The sequence below is a fragment of the Numida meleagris genome, chromosome 3 (genome assembly GCF_002078875.1).
Source record: "Numida meleagris isolate 19003 breed g44 Domestic line chromosome 3, NumMel1.0, whole genome shotgun sequence".
In the NCBI taxonomy this organism is placed as follows: Eukaryota; Metazoa; Chordata; class Aves; order Galliformes; family Numididae; genus Numida; species Numida meleagris.
Window position 1 is genome coordinate 73,618,970 of NC_034411.1, and position 19,386 is coordinate 73,638,355.

At 36.9% G+C, this 19,386-nt stretch overlaps 1 long non-coding RNA gene across 3 annotated transcripts in view; it reads right to left on the reverse strand.

Moving 5' to 3' along the window:
• Window positions 1-19,386, reverse strand: part of LOC110396946 — a 31,309-nt gene that overhangs the window by 9,352 nt on the left and 2,571 nt on the right. For 2 of the 3 annotated variants that reach the window (XR_002437387.1, XR_002437389.1), the window contains exon 2: window positions 3,156-3,354. This is a non-coding gene — a long non-coding RNA (uncharacterized LOC110396946). Of the gene's footprint in view, window positions 1-3,155; window positions 3,355-15,270; window positions 15,409-19,386 lie in introns of all 3 variants that reach the window. The other variant, XR_002437388.1, reaches the window with a different exon arrangement.

Here is a 19,386-nt window from a genome sequence, read left to right on the forward strand (position 1 = left end):
CATCTTCATTTTGGAATAGTCTTCTGTTATTTTCCATCTTGTTTTTTTTTTTTTTTTTTTTTTTTTTTTTTTTTTTTTGTATACGTAGATTGTACACAATTATGTTATATACAAGTTTCTCCTGGCTTACTTTATCCATCCTTAAGCAAATTAAATAAGGAATAAAAATAATCCTGAATTAATGCTTCACTTGATACTAAAGATTCCCAGTGTTTCTGACTTTTGTTTATATAGTGGATATTCTGTGTTTACTTGCAAGACAATCATCTGTTTAAATAGTTGAATAATATATTATCTGTTCTCTCTCTCTCTCTCTCTCTCTTTTTTTTTAAGGAATGAATAGTATTCTGTCTACTGAAAATGGAGTATTTTGTATTTAATGCAAGATTTAATTCAGCCACAGGTAACAGTTGCAACACTATTTAACAATCAAAATAATGGAAATATGGTTGCTTGTGTAGCAGTTCCATTTAAGGTATAGTGAATATTTATTTTTCTATTTTGTCATCACTAGAAGACAGATTAGCAATTGTTTCAGTGACAAAACTAATTCAGTGTCAGAGAAAGAAAGGGGTAAAAAACTCTCAATCCCCATAGAATCAATTATTTTATGAATTTGGAAAATAACAAGTAATCATTGCTTGTTATATTCTTTGACAGCTTAAGTACAAAAAAATCAATTACCATGAAACTACTATTCAGATTAATGTTGAAAATAAACCTGCTTCTTAGGCACCTTATAACATAGCATTGATTTTTATTGTTTGAGGGAGGCTGGCTATATTTAATTTCTTTTATTGATTTTTTTTCCTTAAGACCCATATTCAATGCATGTGAGATACAATGCAATTTCTTATAGCAAAGTAATGCCAGGCTCCAAGCCTGTGGATTAATTTTACATGAGTGAAAGCAGTTCTTAGTAATTTGCTGAGTGTTTGAGAGCAAAACTAGTAATTTTCCTCTTTATTATTTATAAATATCAAGAGGTTCAGAAGTGGGATGGTGGTGCAGGCTCAAATGAGAAGACCTTGCAGTAATTTCTAATATCTTGACACTCCAGAACCTTATGTCCTGTGGCTCACACACTTTGAATGCCAGTAGCGATTGAAGGTTTTCAGAAAGGAGGGGGTGCAGGAGTGGTGTGAATATAATCAACAAGATTTCCAGTTGGTTCTTTGAGACTGTGTGTTTCAAATCAGGTTGCAATTTTAAATAGAATTGTAAGTATGATTTAAAAACAATACACAAACATGGCAACTAAAACCAGAAATTAACATATTGTTTGGAGCTTAACAATATTCTAGTCTTTTTTCTAACTACATAACTATCTAAAACCAAGCAGTATTAGTGAGCCTGTTCAGTAGAATCTTAATGATTCCTACATATATGAAGTGAATGCAATGTCCTTTTGGTAAGAGAAATGCAAAATTCTCCTTCAAATAAATGTAATACATGGAAATACAGTGATTTAGAAAGGTAAGATAAAAAATTGGAGCAGTAGGTAATTCAGTTTCACTCAGGCTCATTGTGTCATGCATTATAGCTTTAGAGCACCTGCTTTTGCTTGTCTAAGTATGCTAGCTAAGGAGGGTGCTCTTCAGAAGGATTATCTCCTATTTGGAGACAGCTGAGTGGATGAGTTCCTCTGCTGCACACTGCTACTGTATTTAGCCATGGAGAAAGATGGTGACATCTGAAAGTGGGTAAGCAAAACCTGACGTGAAGCTACTGTAATGCTCACAGCCAGTTTACTGCAGCGGGTAGAGATCGTACTCCATGCGATTGAAAAGAAAGTAAGCAAAGCTTGCCCAACTTAACCCGAGGATCTTTCGAAGCTTACTAAAGATATCAGGACTATATCTGGAAAAATGTGATTACTCCTGGACAATGATCAACCCTTATGATGTTACCTGTGTGAAGCGGGGCAGTGGGTGGCAGTGTTATGCTGCTGCTTCCTGAACAGAGAAGCAGAGGGAGGAGAAGGGATGTTTCCAAAGGAAGTCTGAGAAGCCTTTTCCTTCCTAATCGTTTGAACAGTGGTGCCATAATAAATACATTCGTTTAATGTCTCCTGGTCTCAGTGCATTCATGCACAAAATATGAATAGCAAAATGTAGTTAGTTCCAAGATTTTTATTGTAAAAGTGAATGAGAATATAGATCTGAAGGCTGTGAGTTTATTTCTTAGTTATGTTTTTGTTTTAAAAGTGCTCACATTCAATAGTCCTGAATAATTATTGTTGCTTTCTGTGGTGATGATACTTACAAAGTTTCCATAAGAGGGTAAGAACTGTTACACTTCATCCTGTTTAAATGTAACTACTTAACTATTTTTATACATTGCCTTGCTATTGAAATTATTTTTGAACAATATTGTCTAGAACAGATTTTTGATAGATTGGTCAAACTCAACATCAATAGAAAGTAATGTAATGAACATGAGAAATTACCCCTCTATGAGAGAACATTGAGATGACAGATGATATCTGGACTTTTCAGGCATCTGGATAGCTGTGTTATGAGGCTGTTTTCCTTGCATTTCTCTAAGAAATAAATTAATTCTTATGGAGAACAGCTGGAGAAGGAGACATCTCTCCACCTCCAGAGGATCTTTTTTCACTTGACCTCACAATGCCTCTAGGAAGAGTGGCTTCCTAATTTTAGCACCAAAAGATGGAGAGCTAAAATACATATGCAAAGAGTATTTAATGATCCTATTATCCAATATTTTGTTCATCAAACTTTAAAAGGAAGGAATATCTTGGAAGCATTGGCAAAGCTGCTAAAAATACACAGGAGAGCGTGTAAAATCTGACCTCCAAGGTCACATATAACAGAGTTCATGCACTGTCCAGAATCCACAATAAGTCTGCAAGTCTGACAGTTTAACTAGCTACTTTAGAAAGCTGATCTGGATGTCATTAAGACAGAATAAATCTGATGCAAATATGCATGATTCTACCGTCTTTTTTTCACATACAGTTATGTTCTGGAGCACAATAGAATCTGATTCTACAGTAGATAGGTGGGAGTATGCAAAACTTAAACTTTTGCTACTTTTGCTCTCAGTAAACCCACTCCACCTTCATTTTTTTAACACCTTTCAAGACTTTGAAAAGAGGAAATATTTTTGAATTTAACATATGATTTTCTTACCCTTATGATGTCTCAACAAAGACTGGATGAATCCAACAAAATAATATTCTCTCAAAGTCTTCTGAAGGAACACTGGTAACTTGTACAGTCCTTTGTCGACGGTGTTCAAGTGCAAATCTACTTTATAAGAAAAATATGTTCAAGAAGAGTAGAACAGAGCTTGCCAGTCTTTTTTTTTTTTTTTCTTCCTCCTGAGTAGCTGTTTGTCAAGAGAAAATATAAAACACCAATGAGTTCACACAGTTTTATTGTACAGTTATCTTTCACAATAAGTATTTGTTAGTGGTAAAGTTACTAAACTTCCTTCCTAGATGATGCCCATATTTTATCTAAATTTCATGTCCAGTTTGGAACACTGTTGGAGATATACTTAGTCTGATTAAATAAAGATGTTTACGAACTCTTAAGATGTATTCCAAATAAATGGTTTTGACTTTTCTTTGCAATATTCTGATATGACATGAGACTTTTTTGCTGCTTGTCTTTTGTGTGATATGATTTTGTGTACCAGCTTATCAATATTATTATTTAGTCAATGCTGAAGAGATGCCAGTCAAAGCCTAGAGATCCATTATTTTTAACAATTTTTCCCAAGCAATGAAGAAAATAACTTCCATGCCAAAGCACTGATTAGTCCTGTTCATAATACAGATCACATTGCTATTACAAACGAACCAAGAAGAAAAAAAGTATTTATAATAAATATTGTTCAAACACTTTTTAGAAGTATATTCTCAATAAAAGCAAATTGCCAATCATATGAGGAATTTCTTTAAATCTGCCATAGTTACAAATTGCTTGTGCACAGACTGCTTTGCAAGAAACCACATTTTCAATGATTTTCATATATCCTTAGAAAGCAGAAAAAGAATTGATCTGCCTGGGGAAATGTTCGCTGAAATTTCACAAGTAGTTTCAAGGAAATTACCTGTTTTAAACTAAGGTCTGTCATTTCTGTATGTGCAGGAGGTTATTGCTGGGGTTAGATATCCATAGAGGATTTACAGCCTAGAACTCATTTACTTGGCTGCTCACCTGCTAGAGTTCCCACAATCTCTGAAAATTCATCCTGTTTTCCACATCTCTCATGCAAAGCATCATCACTCAAACTATTTCCCACACCAGTCACTTCCTGTCCCCTGGCATCAGGAAGCAGAAACAGCCATGGTCCCAAGCAAAGCAAAATAAGTACTGGCCTCTAAACTCACCCAGGGAAATCTTCACCACACTACTGATTACTGGGTATGTAATTATAATGGATATGCAATTATAATGCCTATGAAATTCTGTAGGCAACAGCTTAAAATATTATAAGACAGATACGGAAGACTGTTGCATCCAAAACTCTTTTTTTTTTTCTTCCTCTTTTACCTCAGAAGAAAAGTGTAGAAAGAGAGCACTTACAGGAGGCACAGAATATGCAATGACATTCTACATAGTACGCTCTAAAGTAATGCTTCCTATTTCATTCCAAAATAACACTATTTTATAGAGCAAATTCTCAATTACAAAACACTCTTTCTCAACACGGTCACCACCATTAGCTATGCATTTTCACAAGCAATGAGCAAGAGCCTGCATGCGCCCCTCATAAAAATCTGCACCCACTGTAGCTGTTGTCATTTCTGAAATGCAGCACCCACCACCTCGCTGTGTCCACATCCACTTTTTGGTCTCCATAAACATTCAGTAAGTGTCAATTAATGTCAGTGGGTGAAATGTTTCCCACATGGAGGAATTCAGTGGCATGCCTTTTCTTCATAGGCACTTCCATGTCAGATACCATTGTGTCAGACTGCCCCTCTGCTGCCATCTGTCACATAGCAACAACATGTAACAGAATGTTGGTAGAAGGTTCAACCTGTCCTGCCATACCACCACCATCTTCCTCTAACATAGTAGGACAATATCATAAAATAAGAGGCATTACTTTTGGAGCTCTGTTTGTATTTTTTCTCCTAACTGCTTTTATTGTCATAGAAATACTGTACTGCATTAGTATTAATATTCTACAGTGTGATAAATGATAAAAATTTGCATTCATTTCATGCCTTCGATGAAATGAGACATTGCTGATCATAAATACATTCACTTCACGGTTTGAAGGTTATCTTAGCAACTAGAAAGGTTAGAGGTTGTGTTTGTTTAATCAAAAATCAGACACTACAGCATGAGAAGGCAGACATACCGGGAAAATGCTATGACTCAGAACTGGGGCAAAACCCAATAAATGCAAACTTGCATGGCAAAATGAAGGAAAACAAAGAAAAACAAGACAAAATGACTTGTAGAACTAAATAGGAAATGTGTGTTTCTCAATTCTTGGAAATTGTTTATAAATAAACAATAATTCCTAACTGTGACTTGAGTGAGCCTTTCTAAAAACGGAACTTATCAACAGAATACCAAATGGAGAGGGCAGTGCATTCCAGTATTAGAAAATGAGGTTTACAACTCTGCATCATATATGTTGTCATGAACATGAGTATACATTTTATGTCAGTTGAGTTCCCTAACTGTCAAACAATCATTTATTGGAAGTTTCCTAGCTCCCTTTCCCATTTTTAATCAAAACGTTAATGAAATCTTAAGAAAATGTCTCAAAGAAAAACAAAAAAAAAAACCACACACAACTATCCCAAACAAAATCAATCAATAAAAAAGCCTTCTGAAACCTGTGACTTTCTATGTAAGGTTTCCTTCAGACTAATCAACATTTCTCAGTTACTTGTTTTAACTGAATATTCCTAAATAGAACTAGCGCAGAGGTTCCTTGCCCAAAGTCACATAAAGGCACAAAGGATACTATTCAGCTACCTGCTTTTTCCTTTTTCACTGAAGAGGCAACTTTTCTGCTGCATGTTTTGCCTTGCATTTGATGGGGAGTGGGAATTGCCCCTTTTACACTCCTTTTTAACTTTTACAGGCAAAGATGGTCATAATTTGTGAAATTACATTATCTCTTCATGACAAAAACATTTAAGAAAAAAGAGAAAAAGGAGCTTCTAGCTGTGACAACAAGCAGAAAGCCATGTCTTTTGTGGTCAAAGAAAATGCTCTAATTTTAACTGTGACTACTGAATGCTATGTAGTATATCACTATAAGCAGCTGACGTCTGTGCAGAACTGTCCTATATGACACCTGTGCTCTGCATCTCACATGCAAGTTGTTTTTAAATGGGGATGAAATTGGATGTGGATCAGAAATCTTCTGGAGAATGCCTGTACAAAGAAAAATCTCTGTAGCCAGGTTTCAAAATCATTGCTTGTAGGAAACCTAATTCGGGGAGGAAAAAAAGAAATAAAAACAAAAATGATACAAAACAAAGGAAAATAGCAGATGAAAAAATAAGGGGCATACTTATTATCAATTTGATCTCCCTTCAGTACTATGCATCAGCAACTGGAAACCCAGAATTGCTAGATGAGCTTTCAAAGAAGTTATAAATATAGGAATGTTTCGTGTAGCCACAGTTACAAATGTTGCATCAAGATGAGTAAATATCATATGCTACCGCCATAAGTTTTGTTCTTTCTGAGATGAATCTATCTATAGCTAAGTCAGAGAGAGGGAATTAGGGGATGATGCTGTGGATGAAGTTTGAGGCCTGTTGATGCTTGTGACCTGATATGCTCTATGACTTTAGGGAACTCAAGTTCTCTTGTTTAATGCCCTGGGTTTAATGGAGGTTTCCATTTTTATTTCTTTGTTTTCATTCTTTTTTTTTTTTTTTTTTTAATTTCGGGTACCTTCCCCAAGATCACACATGAAACTCAGTCACAGAAAACATCACTTGACCTCCTAAACACTAGAGTCATTAGGCTCCTGAACCCAAACATTACTTTGTAAGGGAGGAGAAGAACCACAGCTTCTGATGGATTTGCGACCATGGGCCACTGAAGGAAACAATGTAGCAGTATGGAAACCGTTTCACTGAACTGATTTTTAACAAAGCCATACTGGGTCAATTACGAGTGTCCCGTGCAAAGGAACATGTAACTGTGGGACCTGGTGCTTAACACTGAGGTTTACGTCAAAGACAAAAAGAAAAGTTCCCTATGTTTAAGACAATGTAGAAAAGAATCTGTGTTTTTAGAACTGAACATTCCTCTTTATTAAGACATGACATTTTCAATCTCCTAATCAACACTGTGTTAAGAGGCTTGAAATCATTTTATCCTACTAAGCCTAGTGCTCTGTTCAATTATCATCATAAAAAGGAATGGCTTTTGTTCTACAGTTCACTGCAATTGGTTTCCAATAATTACCTTTATGTCTTTATAGCTATCTAGTTTACAGAAAAGATCACAGTGTACATAAAGTTTACATTAAAAAAAAAAGTTCAATAACTTGTTATCTGCAGATAACAATTTAGCCTTGTGTTCACTGCATATATTATGGCTTTTGTCAGTTATTTTCCCTCTGAATGACACAGTCAGCGGTTCATCACATTTGCACCTCAGAGGCAATTGTTACGCACTCATGTGTGAAAATAGCAGAGGCTATTTAGATTAAATTGCTCAAGATTGTCACAAAATGTTAAGAGACAAATCACAACATTTTGGTTGAATAAAAAGATTGTTGTTGCCTTCCACCTCACACATTTTGGGCAAAAATTTAAGTACTACAGAAATGAATTCTTGAGGACTCAGAATGAACTCAAGATTCATTCTGCTTAAGGAATGTAAATGTATTTTATAGAAAAAGGAAAAAAAAGAAATAGCAACAAAATATGTTAATTGGTTAATTGTAGCATTACTGTAAGTATCATAAATGACAAGACAAAATGTGTAATTATTGTTACAATACAAATGTATATTAAACATTTTAAAATATGACTTTATCACTTCAAAATTACTTGTACCAAGTATGATTCTACATTTAAAAACAAAAAATATCTAAAAATGTATTGAATAAATAAAGAAATGAAATTGAATGGTTTGGGCTATTTTCTGCCCAAGTTAATTTTAATTTCCAATTAGGAGTATAGAATATTTGAGTTTTCTTTGATCCATTGCTTCAATAAATTTGCTGTTAGCGGAGATGATAGGGAAAATGAGGATGGCCTGCACTAAATATAAAAATTAAAATAACATATAAACTAAATATAAATATGAAATGTACATATATCCAAAAGAGGACTTTTAATGTAATACCACATAGGAAATGTAAAACATTTATCTGCAGGCATATCAGTCTTTGAACACTGACTTTTTCCATTTTCCTTGCTGCTTGGAATTACACTGAGCAAATTAAAGCAAGATTAGAATTGAGGTAGTACTAAAAATGTTGCATGACAAAAAGTGTATTAACAACACTTCTCCCTACAGTGAAGAAGAGAGAGAAGCAAATCCAGTGGGCTGACATCAAAAAAAGATTATCTTAATTCTGTACATATGTACAGAAGGAGAGTCACGAATACGTTAGGAAACCAGCAGAATTACTTCACATAAATCAGCAGTAAAATTTAGGTCCAATATACAGCAAAACAAACAAACAAACAAACAAACAAAAAAAAACCCCACAGTAATAATCATAATAAAATAATTAAAAATGTTCAGTGTAACTGTATGTTTCAGGGGTAAAATCCTACACCAGTGAAAATGATGATCTTTGACTCCTGGAGTATAATCTGAAATTCTTTCTAACCATACACTAGTTGGAGGAGTATCAGTACTGTAAATTCGCTTTGATTATAGTCTTAGCTTGGGCTATTGTTTCAAAAGACAAGTAAAATACCATATTTAGTTCATCATTCCTGTCATAGGAACAACGGATATAAAAGAAGCATACAGAAGTTAATTTTAATGACAATTCACTATTTTTGCAAGACTTCTTACTGTATATGTGCATATAGATGCAGAATTAACAGGCACGAGCATCAAAGGCAGACACAGGTCTGCATAAGTACATTTGCGCACTCACAAAAAATAGAAAAAAAAAACCTGAAAATGCAGCTTCTGTTGGTTTAGGATAAGTGCTTTAATAAAGCTGGAGGAGGCCCAGAATCACTGCAGTTGAAGCTGCATCAGCTCAGTGGTGTACTGGACCTAACTTCTCTACAGGATTTCTGGGGGACACCAGCTCAGCACACTTAGTGAAGCTTCAAAGGGTAGTGCAGGCTGTATGCTGAGCAGTGTCAATGACTTTGTCTCCACAATAAGCACAGACACACTTTCTCTGTTACTGCTCCACAATTGCGAGTTGGATCCCAGGGACTGCCCCCCACTTCAGGGCATGCCCTTTTCCACAACTGCTTTGCTGTCAAGCAGCATCCTTCATCCTCTGCCTTTGACCGCTGGAAGCATGGCAAACCAGTCCTATTTTCTGCAGGGAGGAACTTCAGGGCAGAAAGAGATTCCCTGCAGCTCTTCATCTCTAAAGTATTCCCACAGAAAGCAGACACAATTTGGCTATCTGTTTCCATGACACAAAAAGAAGAAAAATACTGTATAAATATGTAAAGGATTCTTTATCTCATGGAGTGTAACTTTATCCTATGTGAGGAACAGAGAAAGCTTTCAGAAAAGAGATGAAATGAGAAAAATTACCAAGCAGTCTGTGGACAGCCAGACATTCTTTAGTTTCAGAACATTTTTCTTCTGAATAACTCATATTATGTTTGGGGTGTATTCTAAGGAAATCTCTACTTGACTGCATACTATGTATAGAAATTCTCATTTGATTCCCTTAAAGATCATAACCAAAGTTCATTTTTATAATGGAGATTTTATACTTTCAAGTACGTCTAGGAAAGAATAAAAATGACCTCACAAAAATGAGCATAACCTAAGTATTTAGGTTAACTGTGGCAAGTAAATCATTATTTAAAATTCTGTTGCTGATAAAGATATGTTTATCTTAATCAAACAAACAGCAAGAAATAAGAAGTTGATGTATTTTGTGTTAGATTTTTTATTTCTAACTTAATAAATGTTGAACATTCAAACAAACAAACATTAAAAAGCAACCAATAAATTGTTTTCTCTATTCTAGTGCTTGCGGGAGTGTGACATGATAAAGATGTGTATTTTGACCTTCTGACATAATTTGTGCCAGTTACTTATTTAGATGACATAGGTAGTCAGATAGGTAGATGCTCTTTCAGCCTGGAAAGTCAATGGTGTTTGAATATTATGCTATTTTCTTATTCTTTCCTGATACATCTTTCAGAAAAAGGGTGTACTTCAAATACCCTAGCTCTGTGGACCACCTACTCCAGAGACTGACCATTGACTCATATCCTGACTTAAGCTGGAAAACAAAGCTAAACACAGCTGAGTGGTGAAGATTCAAAATAACCAAAATGCAAACTCATAGTGGGATTCTATCTACTTTCCATATTTTACAATAAGGAGAATTAGTGTTTTTAGACAAAAAGAGAGATGTTCACATCATTAGCATTCCTTAGCAAATATTCTGGTTGAATGAGTGTTTGAATATCTAATTAATGTTGCTTTTGAGACTCACAGGACTTTACAATTACCTTTTCAAATGAAAATTGATCAAGGCTGAATATCAAAGAAAATATGGAAAAATATTTATAAAATATATTACAAAAATATGTTTATTAGTAATTGAACTAGAAACAGTCATTTCCTTTCTTAGAGAAAGCATACAAGATTTCAGAAGCTACTGAATTTTTAATTTAAACAAAACTTCATTTAAAGTACTATCTAAAGGAAGAATCACAAGATTTATCTGAGTGTAATGTGTCTGCTGTGGAATAAACACACATCTTCCCTCTAAAAGAAAAATGAAGAAAAATAAGTACCAGTACCCCAAAGCCTTGTTTTCTTTTGGAACAGTTAGGCAGTGTTGCTTTATGGTAGGTTGTTCACTGCATACTCAGTGTTTTAATACCATCCCTATCCGAGGTTCTGCAGTGTTGGAGTCTGCTGATGGAGGACAACATGAATAATCTGAGGGCTAGATCACATCTCCTATGATGAGGCTCTCAGCCTTTTTATCAGCTGGGGTCATTCAGGTTGGAGAAGAGAATGCTCCAGGAAGACCTAGTTGTGGCCTTTCAGTATCAAAAGGGGTCTACAAGAAAGATGGAGAGGGACTCTTTATCAGGGAGTGAACTGATAGGACAAGGAGTGATGGTTTCAAACTACAAAACCTTTTAAACTAAAAAACTTGACTTTCAGTAGACATGAATGGAACATTACTGTTTTCTGTATCTTCTACAGAAAGAAGATATATATATACATATAAAAAACCAGTCAGATAGTAATAGTTTGGGATGGTTTATCTTCTCCTGTAGGGGTTGGGGAATATTTCCTATATTTGAACACTCCTATATAGTGTTCAAATTTTTTAATACATGCTGTTCATCTTCCTTCTTCCATTCTTGTCTGTGTACATATACACACCCCTAATCAGTGAATTTGCACAGACCCAAACAAAGTGTACATTCCTACTGCAAGACTGATGACTAAATCTATAAATCATTAAATTAAACCTAGTAATTTAATTCATTGGGAACAAGGCCATGGAATCACTAGCATAACTGTACAATTCAAGCCAATGTCCTATCATTTTGTCCAATACGCTTATGGCGTAGTACATGTAAGCGTGTTTTCAACATATTTGGTTTACTTGTGTGTACAGTTTCACCGCTATACTTTGTTTACAAAAGTTGCTACTACAAGCACAGATTCTACAAAAAAAAAGTGAATAAATGTATATCTGGATATCACAAAGTAACTTATGATCCTTCCTTACTTCTATACAAAGTAATTTTATTTTCTTTAGAGCTCTCTAAAATTTTTTGTATTCTCTTCTGATAAAGTTTGCTTCCGTACTTTCAGTCACCTCACTCAAGCAGAAATTCCTAATATTTATGAGCAAAAAAATGTGGACAAGCAGATGTTATTTAGGAATAATAGAGGACCAGAATATTATTATAATTTTCATCAACAGCCATAAGATTGGCATGCAAGTCTGTGCTGTTGTGGACACTAGAATTTGGTAATCAGTATTTGGAAAAGAAAAATCTGTTTCTATATCTTCTGGAAGATGCTCAGCACTGGTTTTAAATGGTTTGAAGAATATGTTTTTATCACAGATTACTCTGATCTAACTAAAATTAAAACATAGAGGGAATGGCATGAAGCTGTGACAGGGGAGGGTCAGGAAGCATATCAGGAAAAGGTTCTATGGCTCTTCACCAGAGGGTGGTCAGGCACTTGAGCAGGCTCCTGAGGACAGTGCTCACAGCACCAAGCCACTGGAGTTCAAGAAGCATCTGGAAATGCTTGCAGACATCCGGCCTGATTTTCAGGTGGGACTCAATGATCCTTATGCAACCCTTCCAATTTTGGATATTCTGTTTTAGTTGTCTAGTAGTACAGTGGCTGTCAGCTCATAGACTGTGTGCTATAAAGCCACAGTGAAGAACAACAGATACAGAATCCTGAGCTAAACTGCACCAGTCTTAATGATGTCTGACACAGTGTTTGAGTGAATCGGAATGTACCTTCACCCGTATTCTGCTCAGAAGCTATAGACATGTCTACAAAGCAGCAAGAAACTACAGTGATCAGTCCAGTACTAAAAAACAAACAAACAAAAACTATAGAATTCAGTACTGCTTATGGGATATTGTTTAATGGTGAGATATAGGCCTGGAAGAAAGCCAAGATAACAACATTGGGCATCCTTGTCATGGCTGATGACACTTTCTTGTAGTAGAACTTGTCCTTGAAGTTAAATGAGCATAAGATGCTATCAGCTTTTGACCAAGATTTGGTCTTTTTTGACCAAAGACATAGAGGACCCTCCAGCAGTGTTTGTAGATACTGACCATATAGCATTTCGTAATGGATCTTCCACTGCAAATTAAAAGTATTACACAGAGATATGAAAACACTACTTGAAGAGAGACACTTTCTTCTCAAAAATCAGATGGAGTGTTTTGGCTAATTACTATTATTTGGGTACACTGATGAACTTATTTCTTCAGGCTCTAGTCATGTTACTAGAAACACGCAGATCTAGTGTAGCACCCCTTCTGCATGAATCTTGATCAGGAATTGCGAAAAGAGACTTAACAGGCACAGAGCAAAACAGAAATTTTGTGTGAAAGCTCTGTGTTTTTAAAACTGTTTCTAAAAGATATTTATCAGTGAAAAAAGAGCGAATTATGGAGTTGGTAACTTAACTGCAGCTAATTCACAGTATTGAGGTGACTCTTTTACATGACATGTAGCACTTTCTAAGAAAGTATTCCTGGAAGAGTGCAAATAACATGGATGCCTCCCATGAGTCAGAAAAGAAAGATTGTTTCCTGAGAGAGTGCCAGGACAGATGGCATTTGCAAATGAAACGGTGGTGATGACAGAATTTGCCCAAGCAGACGTAAGCTACTTCCAGAGAAACAAGAAGATGTTGAATGAAGTGGGATAAATGTCAACACCTATTAGAACAGCCTATCTGAAAAGATGCTTGGATATTCATTATGTTACACACTGACAGCTTAGAGACAACAGTGTTGTTTATGGGTTAGAAGTCAGCTTTGTCCATGGAAAGAAATCTACAATGAAGATGGAACAGATGAAATGTACGTAGCAAGAATCAGGCTGGTAGATGTAAACCATCAACCACTACATTGCAGCAGGGGAAATGCAGATCTTACAGTTTTAATTACTACTCTTTTAATATGAGAATAAATATTTGTAGAATGGTTGTGTTACAGATTTGTTCCTCTAAAGTATGAGGGAAACTTTTTTCTTTTTCTGACAGTCTTTAGGCACATTTCCTTTGGGTATATAGAAGAAACTGTGGAATCTGATAGGGGTATTTAGACACATTGGTGACATCTCTGCTATGTCTATGAAAGACAGTGATGAGCAACTTCATGCTGTGTCTTGGACTAAAAGCTGTTTTAAATCCTTAACACCTAACCAGCAGAGTCAACATTAAATGATTTTTGTAAGGATAGAATATTGTAATGAATATTCAGTAATAGCAACTTTGACTGCAGTGTAACAGATGTCTAAGTGGACTTGAGCAGTTTCACAGCTTCTATGTTTTTATCTTTGTGCAAGTAATTTTATCTCTCAGAGAAGACAGAAAAAGCAAAGAGTACAAATATTCAATTTTCCCTACTTTCTCACCTCCAGACATGAAGGGTGAAACAGTAGTCCAGAATGTCGTGGGATAATTTGTTAAGTTGAATCAATTTATGTCTGAAACATGATAAATGTGTTATTCAGTAGCATAGAGTTTGGTCCACAACTTGGTCCACACCTCTGTGTCCATGGAGTAAGAAAAAGCATTGGGATCTAAGTAGGTCGTCCCAGAAGTAATGCCTCCTACTACAGATACAAAGAGCACAAACAATTGTTTCATAGAGAAAATTCTCAGCTACAGAATAGTATTTTACAATGCAGTCACCACCATTAGCTTATTTGTCCAGATGATCTGATCGAGACATTCTTCATTTTGTCATGTGCGTGGCTATCCAGAAAGTGTCTAGTCTTTCAGCAGTGGCAACAGCAACATGAAATACCATCACCCACTGCCTCTCTGGGCTCACATCCACTGACTGATTCCCATAAACGTTCAGCAACATTGATAAATGTTAATGGGTGCAATTTTTTTTATGTATAGAGGAATTCAGTTACACATATTTGCTTCACATGTACTTCCATGTCAGATGCCATTTAGTCAGGCTGCCCCTCTACTGCTGGCTGTCACATGGTAACAAAACATAACAGAATATTGGTAGGAAGGTTCAAACTCTACTGGCATACCACCAACATCCACTTCTGATGTTCTGGGCTAAAATAATAAAATTGGAGGCATTATTTTCAGAGCAGTCATCATCGTGGTCGTTTTAAGATGCTTTACTGTCAGGAAAATCTTCAGGCAGCTACAGGCATCACACTGGGGTTCTGCTTTCATTTAAGATGAAATAGCAGAGGAGACAAAGATTTTGTGGATTTTCGCACTTTGGATGAGCTAAGAGCAAGACAGATGTTGTTCTGTACAGTAAAACATCACAGAAGCAATAAGGAGGGATATACAAATACCCTATGCCATTCTGAGAGCAAGCTATGTATTTCCAGTATATCACCATATGAGAAGATACTGTCAGATACTAACCTGCAGGCTGAAATGTTGTCAGTTATTTAGATCCCAACAGTCTTGCAGAGAAAACAGGAATATTCATAAAGTATATTTGTGTCTTGAGGAATCTCACTATCACATACAATGCTTGCTCTATCAGGACTGAAACAGAATCTGTGGATTGTCAAATTTGTGTTAAGAAGTGTGTACAAGAACAGATACATGTAAATAGCATGTAATAGTTTATGTATAACATGAACAGCTTAGTTGACTCTGAATAGAGGGAATCAGCATATCTGTTGTGCAATACCTTTCAACATGTATTATTTACAGTGTTTTATATTTGTTCAATATTTGTTATGCTTAAGAGAAAAAAAAAGGTACTCTTGCAAAATTGACTGGGATTTAGTCATATTTTTACCTCAGATTTGCTTGCAAGAATCTTATCATAGAATCATAGAATCATAGAATGGCTTGGGTTGGAAGGGACCTCAAGGATCATCAAGCTCCAACCGCCCTGCCACAGGCAGGGTCGCCAACCTCCACATCTAATACTAGATCAGGCTGCCCAGGGCCCCATCCAACCTGGCCTTGAACACCTCCAGGGATGGGGCATCTACAACATCTCTGGGCAGCCTGTTCCAGCACCTCACCACTCTCTTGGCACAGAACTTCCCCACTTCTTGCTTATTTCCTTCATGCAAATTCTTGTACATTTCTGAAGAGGTTTTTCTATTGGTTTTACAGCAATAAAGTTTCAGAATGCATTAAAGGGAGAAGTGTGTAGTAGTTCTACATAGTATTGCTAAACTTGTATTTCATTTTTTAGCATTGTTATTGGTGTTAACATTAGCAAGATAGTAGTTCTGCATACTTTGTACAATTGTGCATTATTTTTGAATATGAGAAGTGTGCTGCCGGACCTTGTTTTTACAAACAAAGAACCATTGATTGGAGATGTGAAGGCTGTGGGCAGCCTTGGCTGCTTGCATGGAAGAAATAGGGCAATAAGTAGGACCGCAGCCTTGGACTTAAGAGAGACAATTTTGACCTACTTGGAGGGTAGAGTATCCCATGGAGTAGAGCATTGAAAGGTAAGCGGGCCAAAGAGAATTAGTTAACATTCAAGCACCATTTCTTCTAAGCTCAAGATCAGTGCATCCCTAGGAATAAGAAATCAGGCAAAGATGGAAGGAGACCCACAGGGATTAGCAAGAAGCTCATATAAAAAACTCAAACAAAATAAATTTTATAGAATGTGGAAGAAGGCTCCAGCCACTTGGAAGGAACATAGGAACACCGTCAGGGCATGCAAGGATGCAACAAGGAATGCTAAGGCCCATCTGGAATTAAATCTGGCAAGAAACATCAAAGACACTAAGAAGGTCTTCTTTAAGTATATCAGTAGCAAAAGAAAGACTAGGGAAAATGTGGGTCTGCTGCTGAAAGAGGTAAGTGCCCTGATAACAGAGGACGCTGAGAAGACGGAGTTACTGAATGCCTTCTTTGCTTCAGCCTTTATTGGTAAAACTGGCCTTCAGGAATCTCAGACCCTCCTGCAGGTAGGAGAGAAAGTCTGGTGAAAGGAAGACTTCCCCTTGGTTGACAAGGATCTGTCAAGAGAACATCTATGCAAACTCAACACACAAATCCACGGACCCTGACGGGATGCACCCATAAGTACTGAGGGAGCTGGCAGAAGTGACTGCTTAACTACTCTCTATCATCTATGAAAGGTCATGGAGAATGGAAGATGTGCCTGAGGACTGGAGGGAAGCCAATGCCACTCCAGCGTTCAAGAAGGACAAGAAGAAAGATCTGGAAAGTTACAGGCTAGTGAGCCTCACCTCCATTCCTACAAAGATGATGGAACAACTTGCTCTGGCTGTTATCTCCAAACAAGCAGAAAAAAAGGTGGTTATCAGGAGTAGTCAACAGGGATTCACCAAGGGGAGATCATGCTTTACCAACCTGGTACCTTTCCATGATATCATGACTGACTAGTAGATGAGGGGAAAACAGATGACATTGTGTACCTTGACTTCAGCAAGGCTTTTGACACTGTCTCCCACAATATTCTCATACAGTTATGAAATGTGGGACAGATGAGTGGACAGTTAAGTGGACTGAGAACTGGCTGACTGGCAGAGCGTTGTGATCAGCTGCACAGAATCCAGTAGGAAGACTGTAGCTACCCCCCCCTAGTTCCCTAGGGATAGGTAGTGAGTCTGATCTTGTTTAATATCTTCATTCATGACCTGAATGAAGGGATAGAATGCACCCTCAGTAAGTTTGCTGATGATACAGAGCTGGAAGGAGTGACTGACACACCAAAAAGCCTTGCTGCCGTTCAGAGACCTGGACAGGCTCAGGCTAGAGAGTTGGTCTAAGAGGAACCTTACGAGGTTCAACAAGGACAAGTGCAGAGTCCTACACCTGGGGAGGAATAACCGCATGGATCAGTACAGGTTAGGGGCTGATCTGCTAAAAAGGAGCTCTATGGAGAAGGACTTGAGTGTCCTGTTAGGCAACTGGTAGACCGTGAGCCAGCAGTATGCTCTTGTGGTCATGAAGGCCAATGATATCCTAGGGGGCACATAGATAGTGTGGCCAGCAGGTCGAGGGAGGTGTCCCCTCCCCTCTACCCTGCCCTGGTGAGGCCATATCTGGAGTACTGTCTCCAGTTCTAGGCTCCTCAGTTCAAGAAAGACCATGAACTACTGGAGAGAGTCTGAGAGAGAACTACAAATATGATTAGGGGCCTGGAGATCTTTATGAGGACAGGGTGAGAGACCTGGGACTGTTCAACCTGGAGAAGATCGAGAGGGAATTTTATCAACATCTCTAAAGGGAGGGAATCAAGTGGATGGGGCCAGGCTCTTTTTGACCAGCAACATGAAAAGGGGCAATGGGAACAAACTGGAACACAGGAAGTTTCATATGAACATGAGGAAGAACTTTACTTTCAGGGTGATAGAGCACTGCAACAAGCTGCCCAGATATTCAGAACCTGCCTGGACATTTTCCTGTGCAACCTACTCTAGGGAACTTGCTTTAGCAGGGGTTAGACTAGATGATCTCTGGAGCTCCCTCCAACCCCTACAATTACGTGATTAAATATTTTGACTTCAAGATTTGTTTCCATTTTCCCAATAGGTAAGATATATTAAGTACTAAACCTGACCATAGAAGTCATTTACTCAACTTACCATAAGGCAACACAGGAGTGATTTAATAATAATTGACAAATATATTTCCACACCTATTTCCTTTTGAAAATTGTATCAAAGAAAGTTTTGCCCCTGTTTAAACATCTTTTTCTTTCACTGTATGTGCATACAGATGCATGCTTCATTTGTAACAAGATGAGAGCATTTTTTTGTTCTGCAGAAGGATGGGAGCACTTATATTGTATATCACAATTAGGCTTGGCTGTCAAGTGTGTGGTAATAATCTTAAGTGCAACACGTTCTGTAACATTCTGTACAATGCTTAATGACCTCAGTATTCGTCAGAGGCTGATAGTATTGAAGTGGCCTCAAAAAGAATCACATTTCATATACACCAGTTTTATATATATTTTTCCCCTCACAGTAGAACAAATTTTCAAACAATCCATTGTATGTATCAAAATGTTTTTTATGTTCATCCACATACAGGATAAATGTGATGGCAGGCTTCTAAGGTTAAAAGACAGATGTGATGCTAGACAGCTTTGAATATCAAGTATATTAAAAATAATTACACATACATGAGGAGGATCTTCTGGCTGCTTAACTTTAAGGTTAATGAAGAAAATACATTTTCCCTCCACTGGCATTAAAAGTTTTTCACAGCTCCTGTTCTACCATAAGCCAATTACATTCAGTTCTTCCCAATATCTTTACTATCACATTTTCTACTTTCATTATCCCTATCATGAACGCATATAACACCACTGAGATGCCAAGCAACAGAGGAACAATGCACAGACCTGTATACTGATATGTGATTACTCATACTGTTAAATTCTTAGCATGGCCTTTGAAATAATATTGGACTCATCAACCAGCACTCTCTGAGACAATGCCTAGGCACAGTTTGGTGGTTCACTTGGCCCAGGGACTCCTTCTCACAAGTAAACTGGATGCAGTCCCTACTGTTTGAGACAAA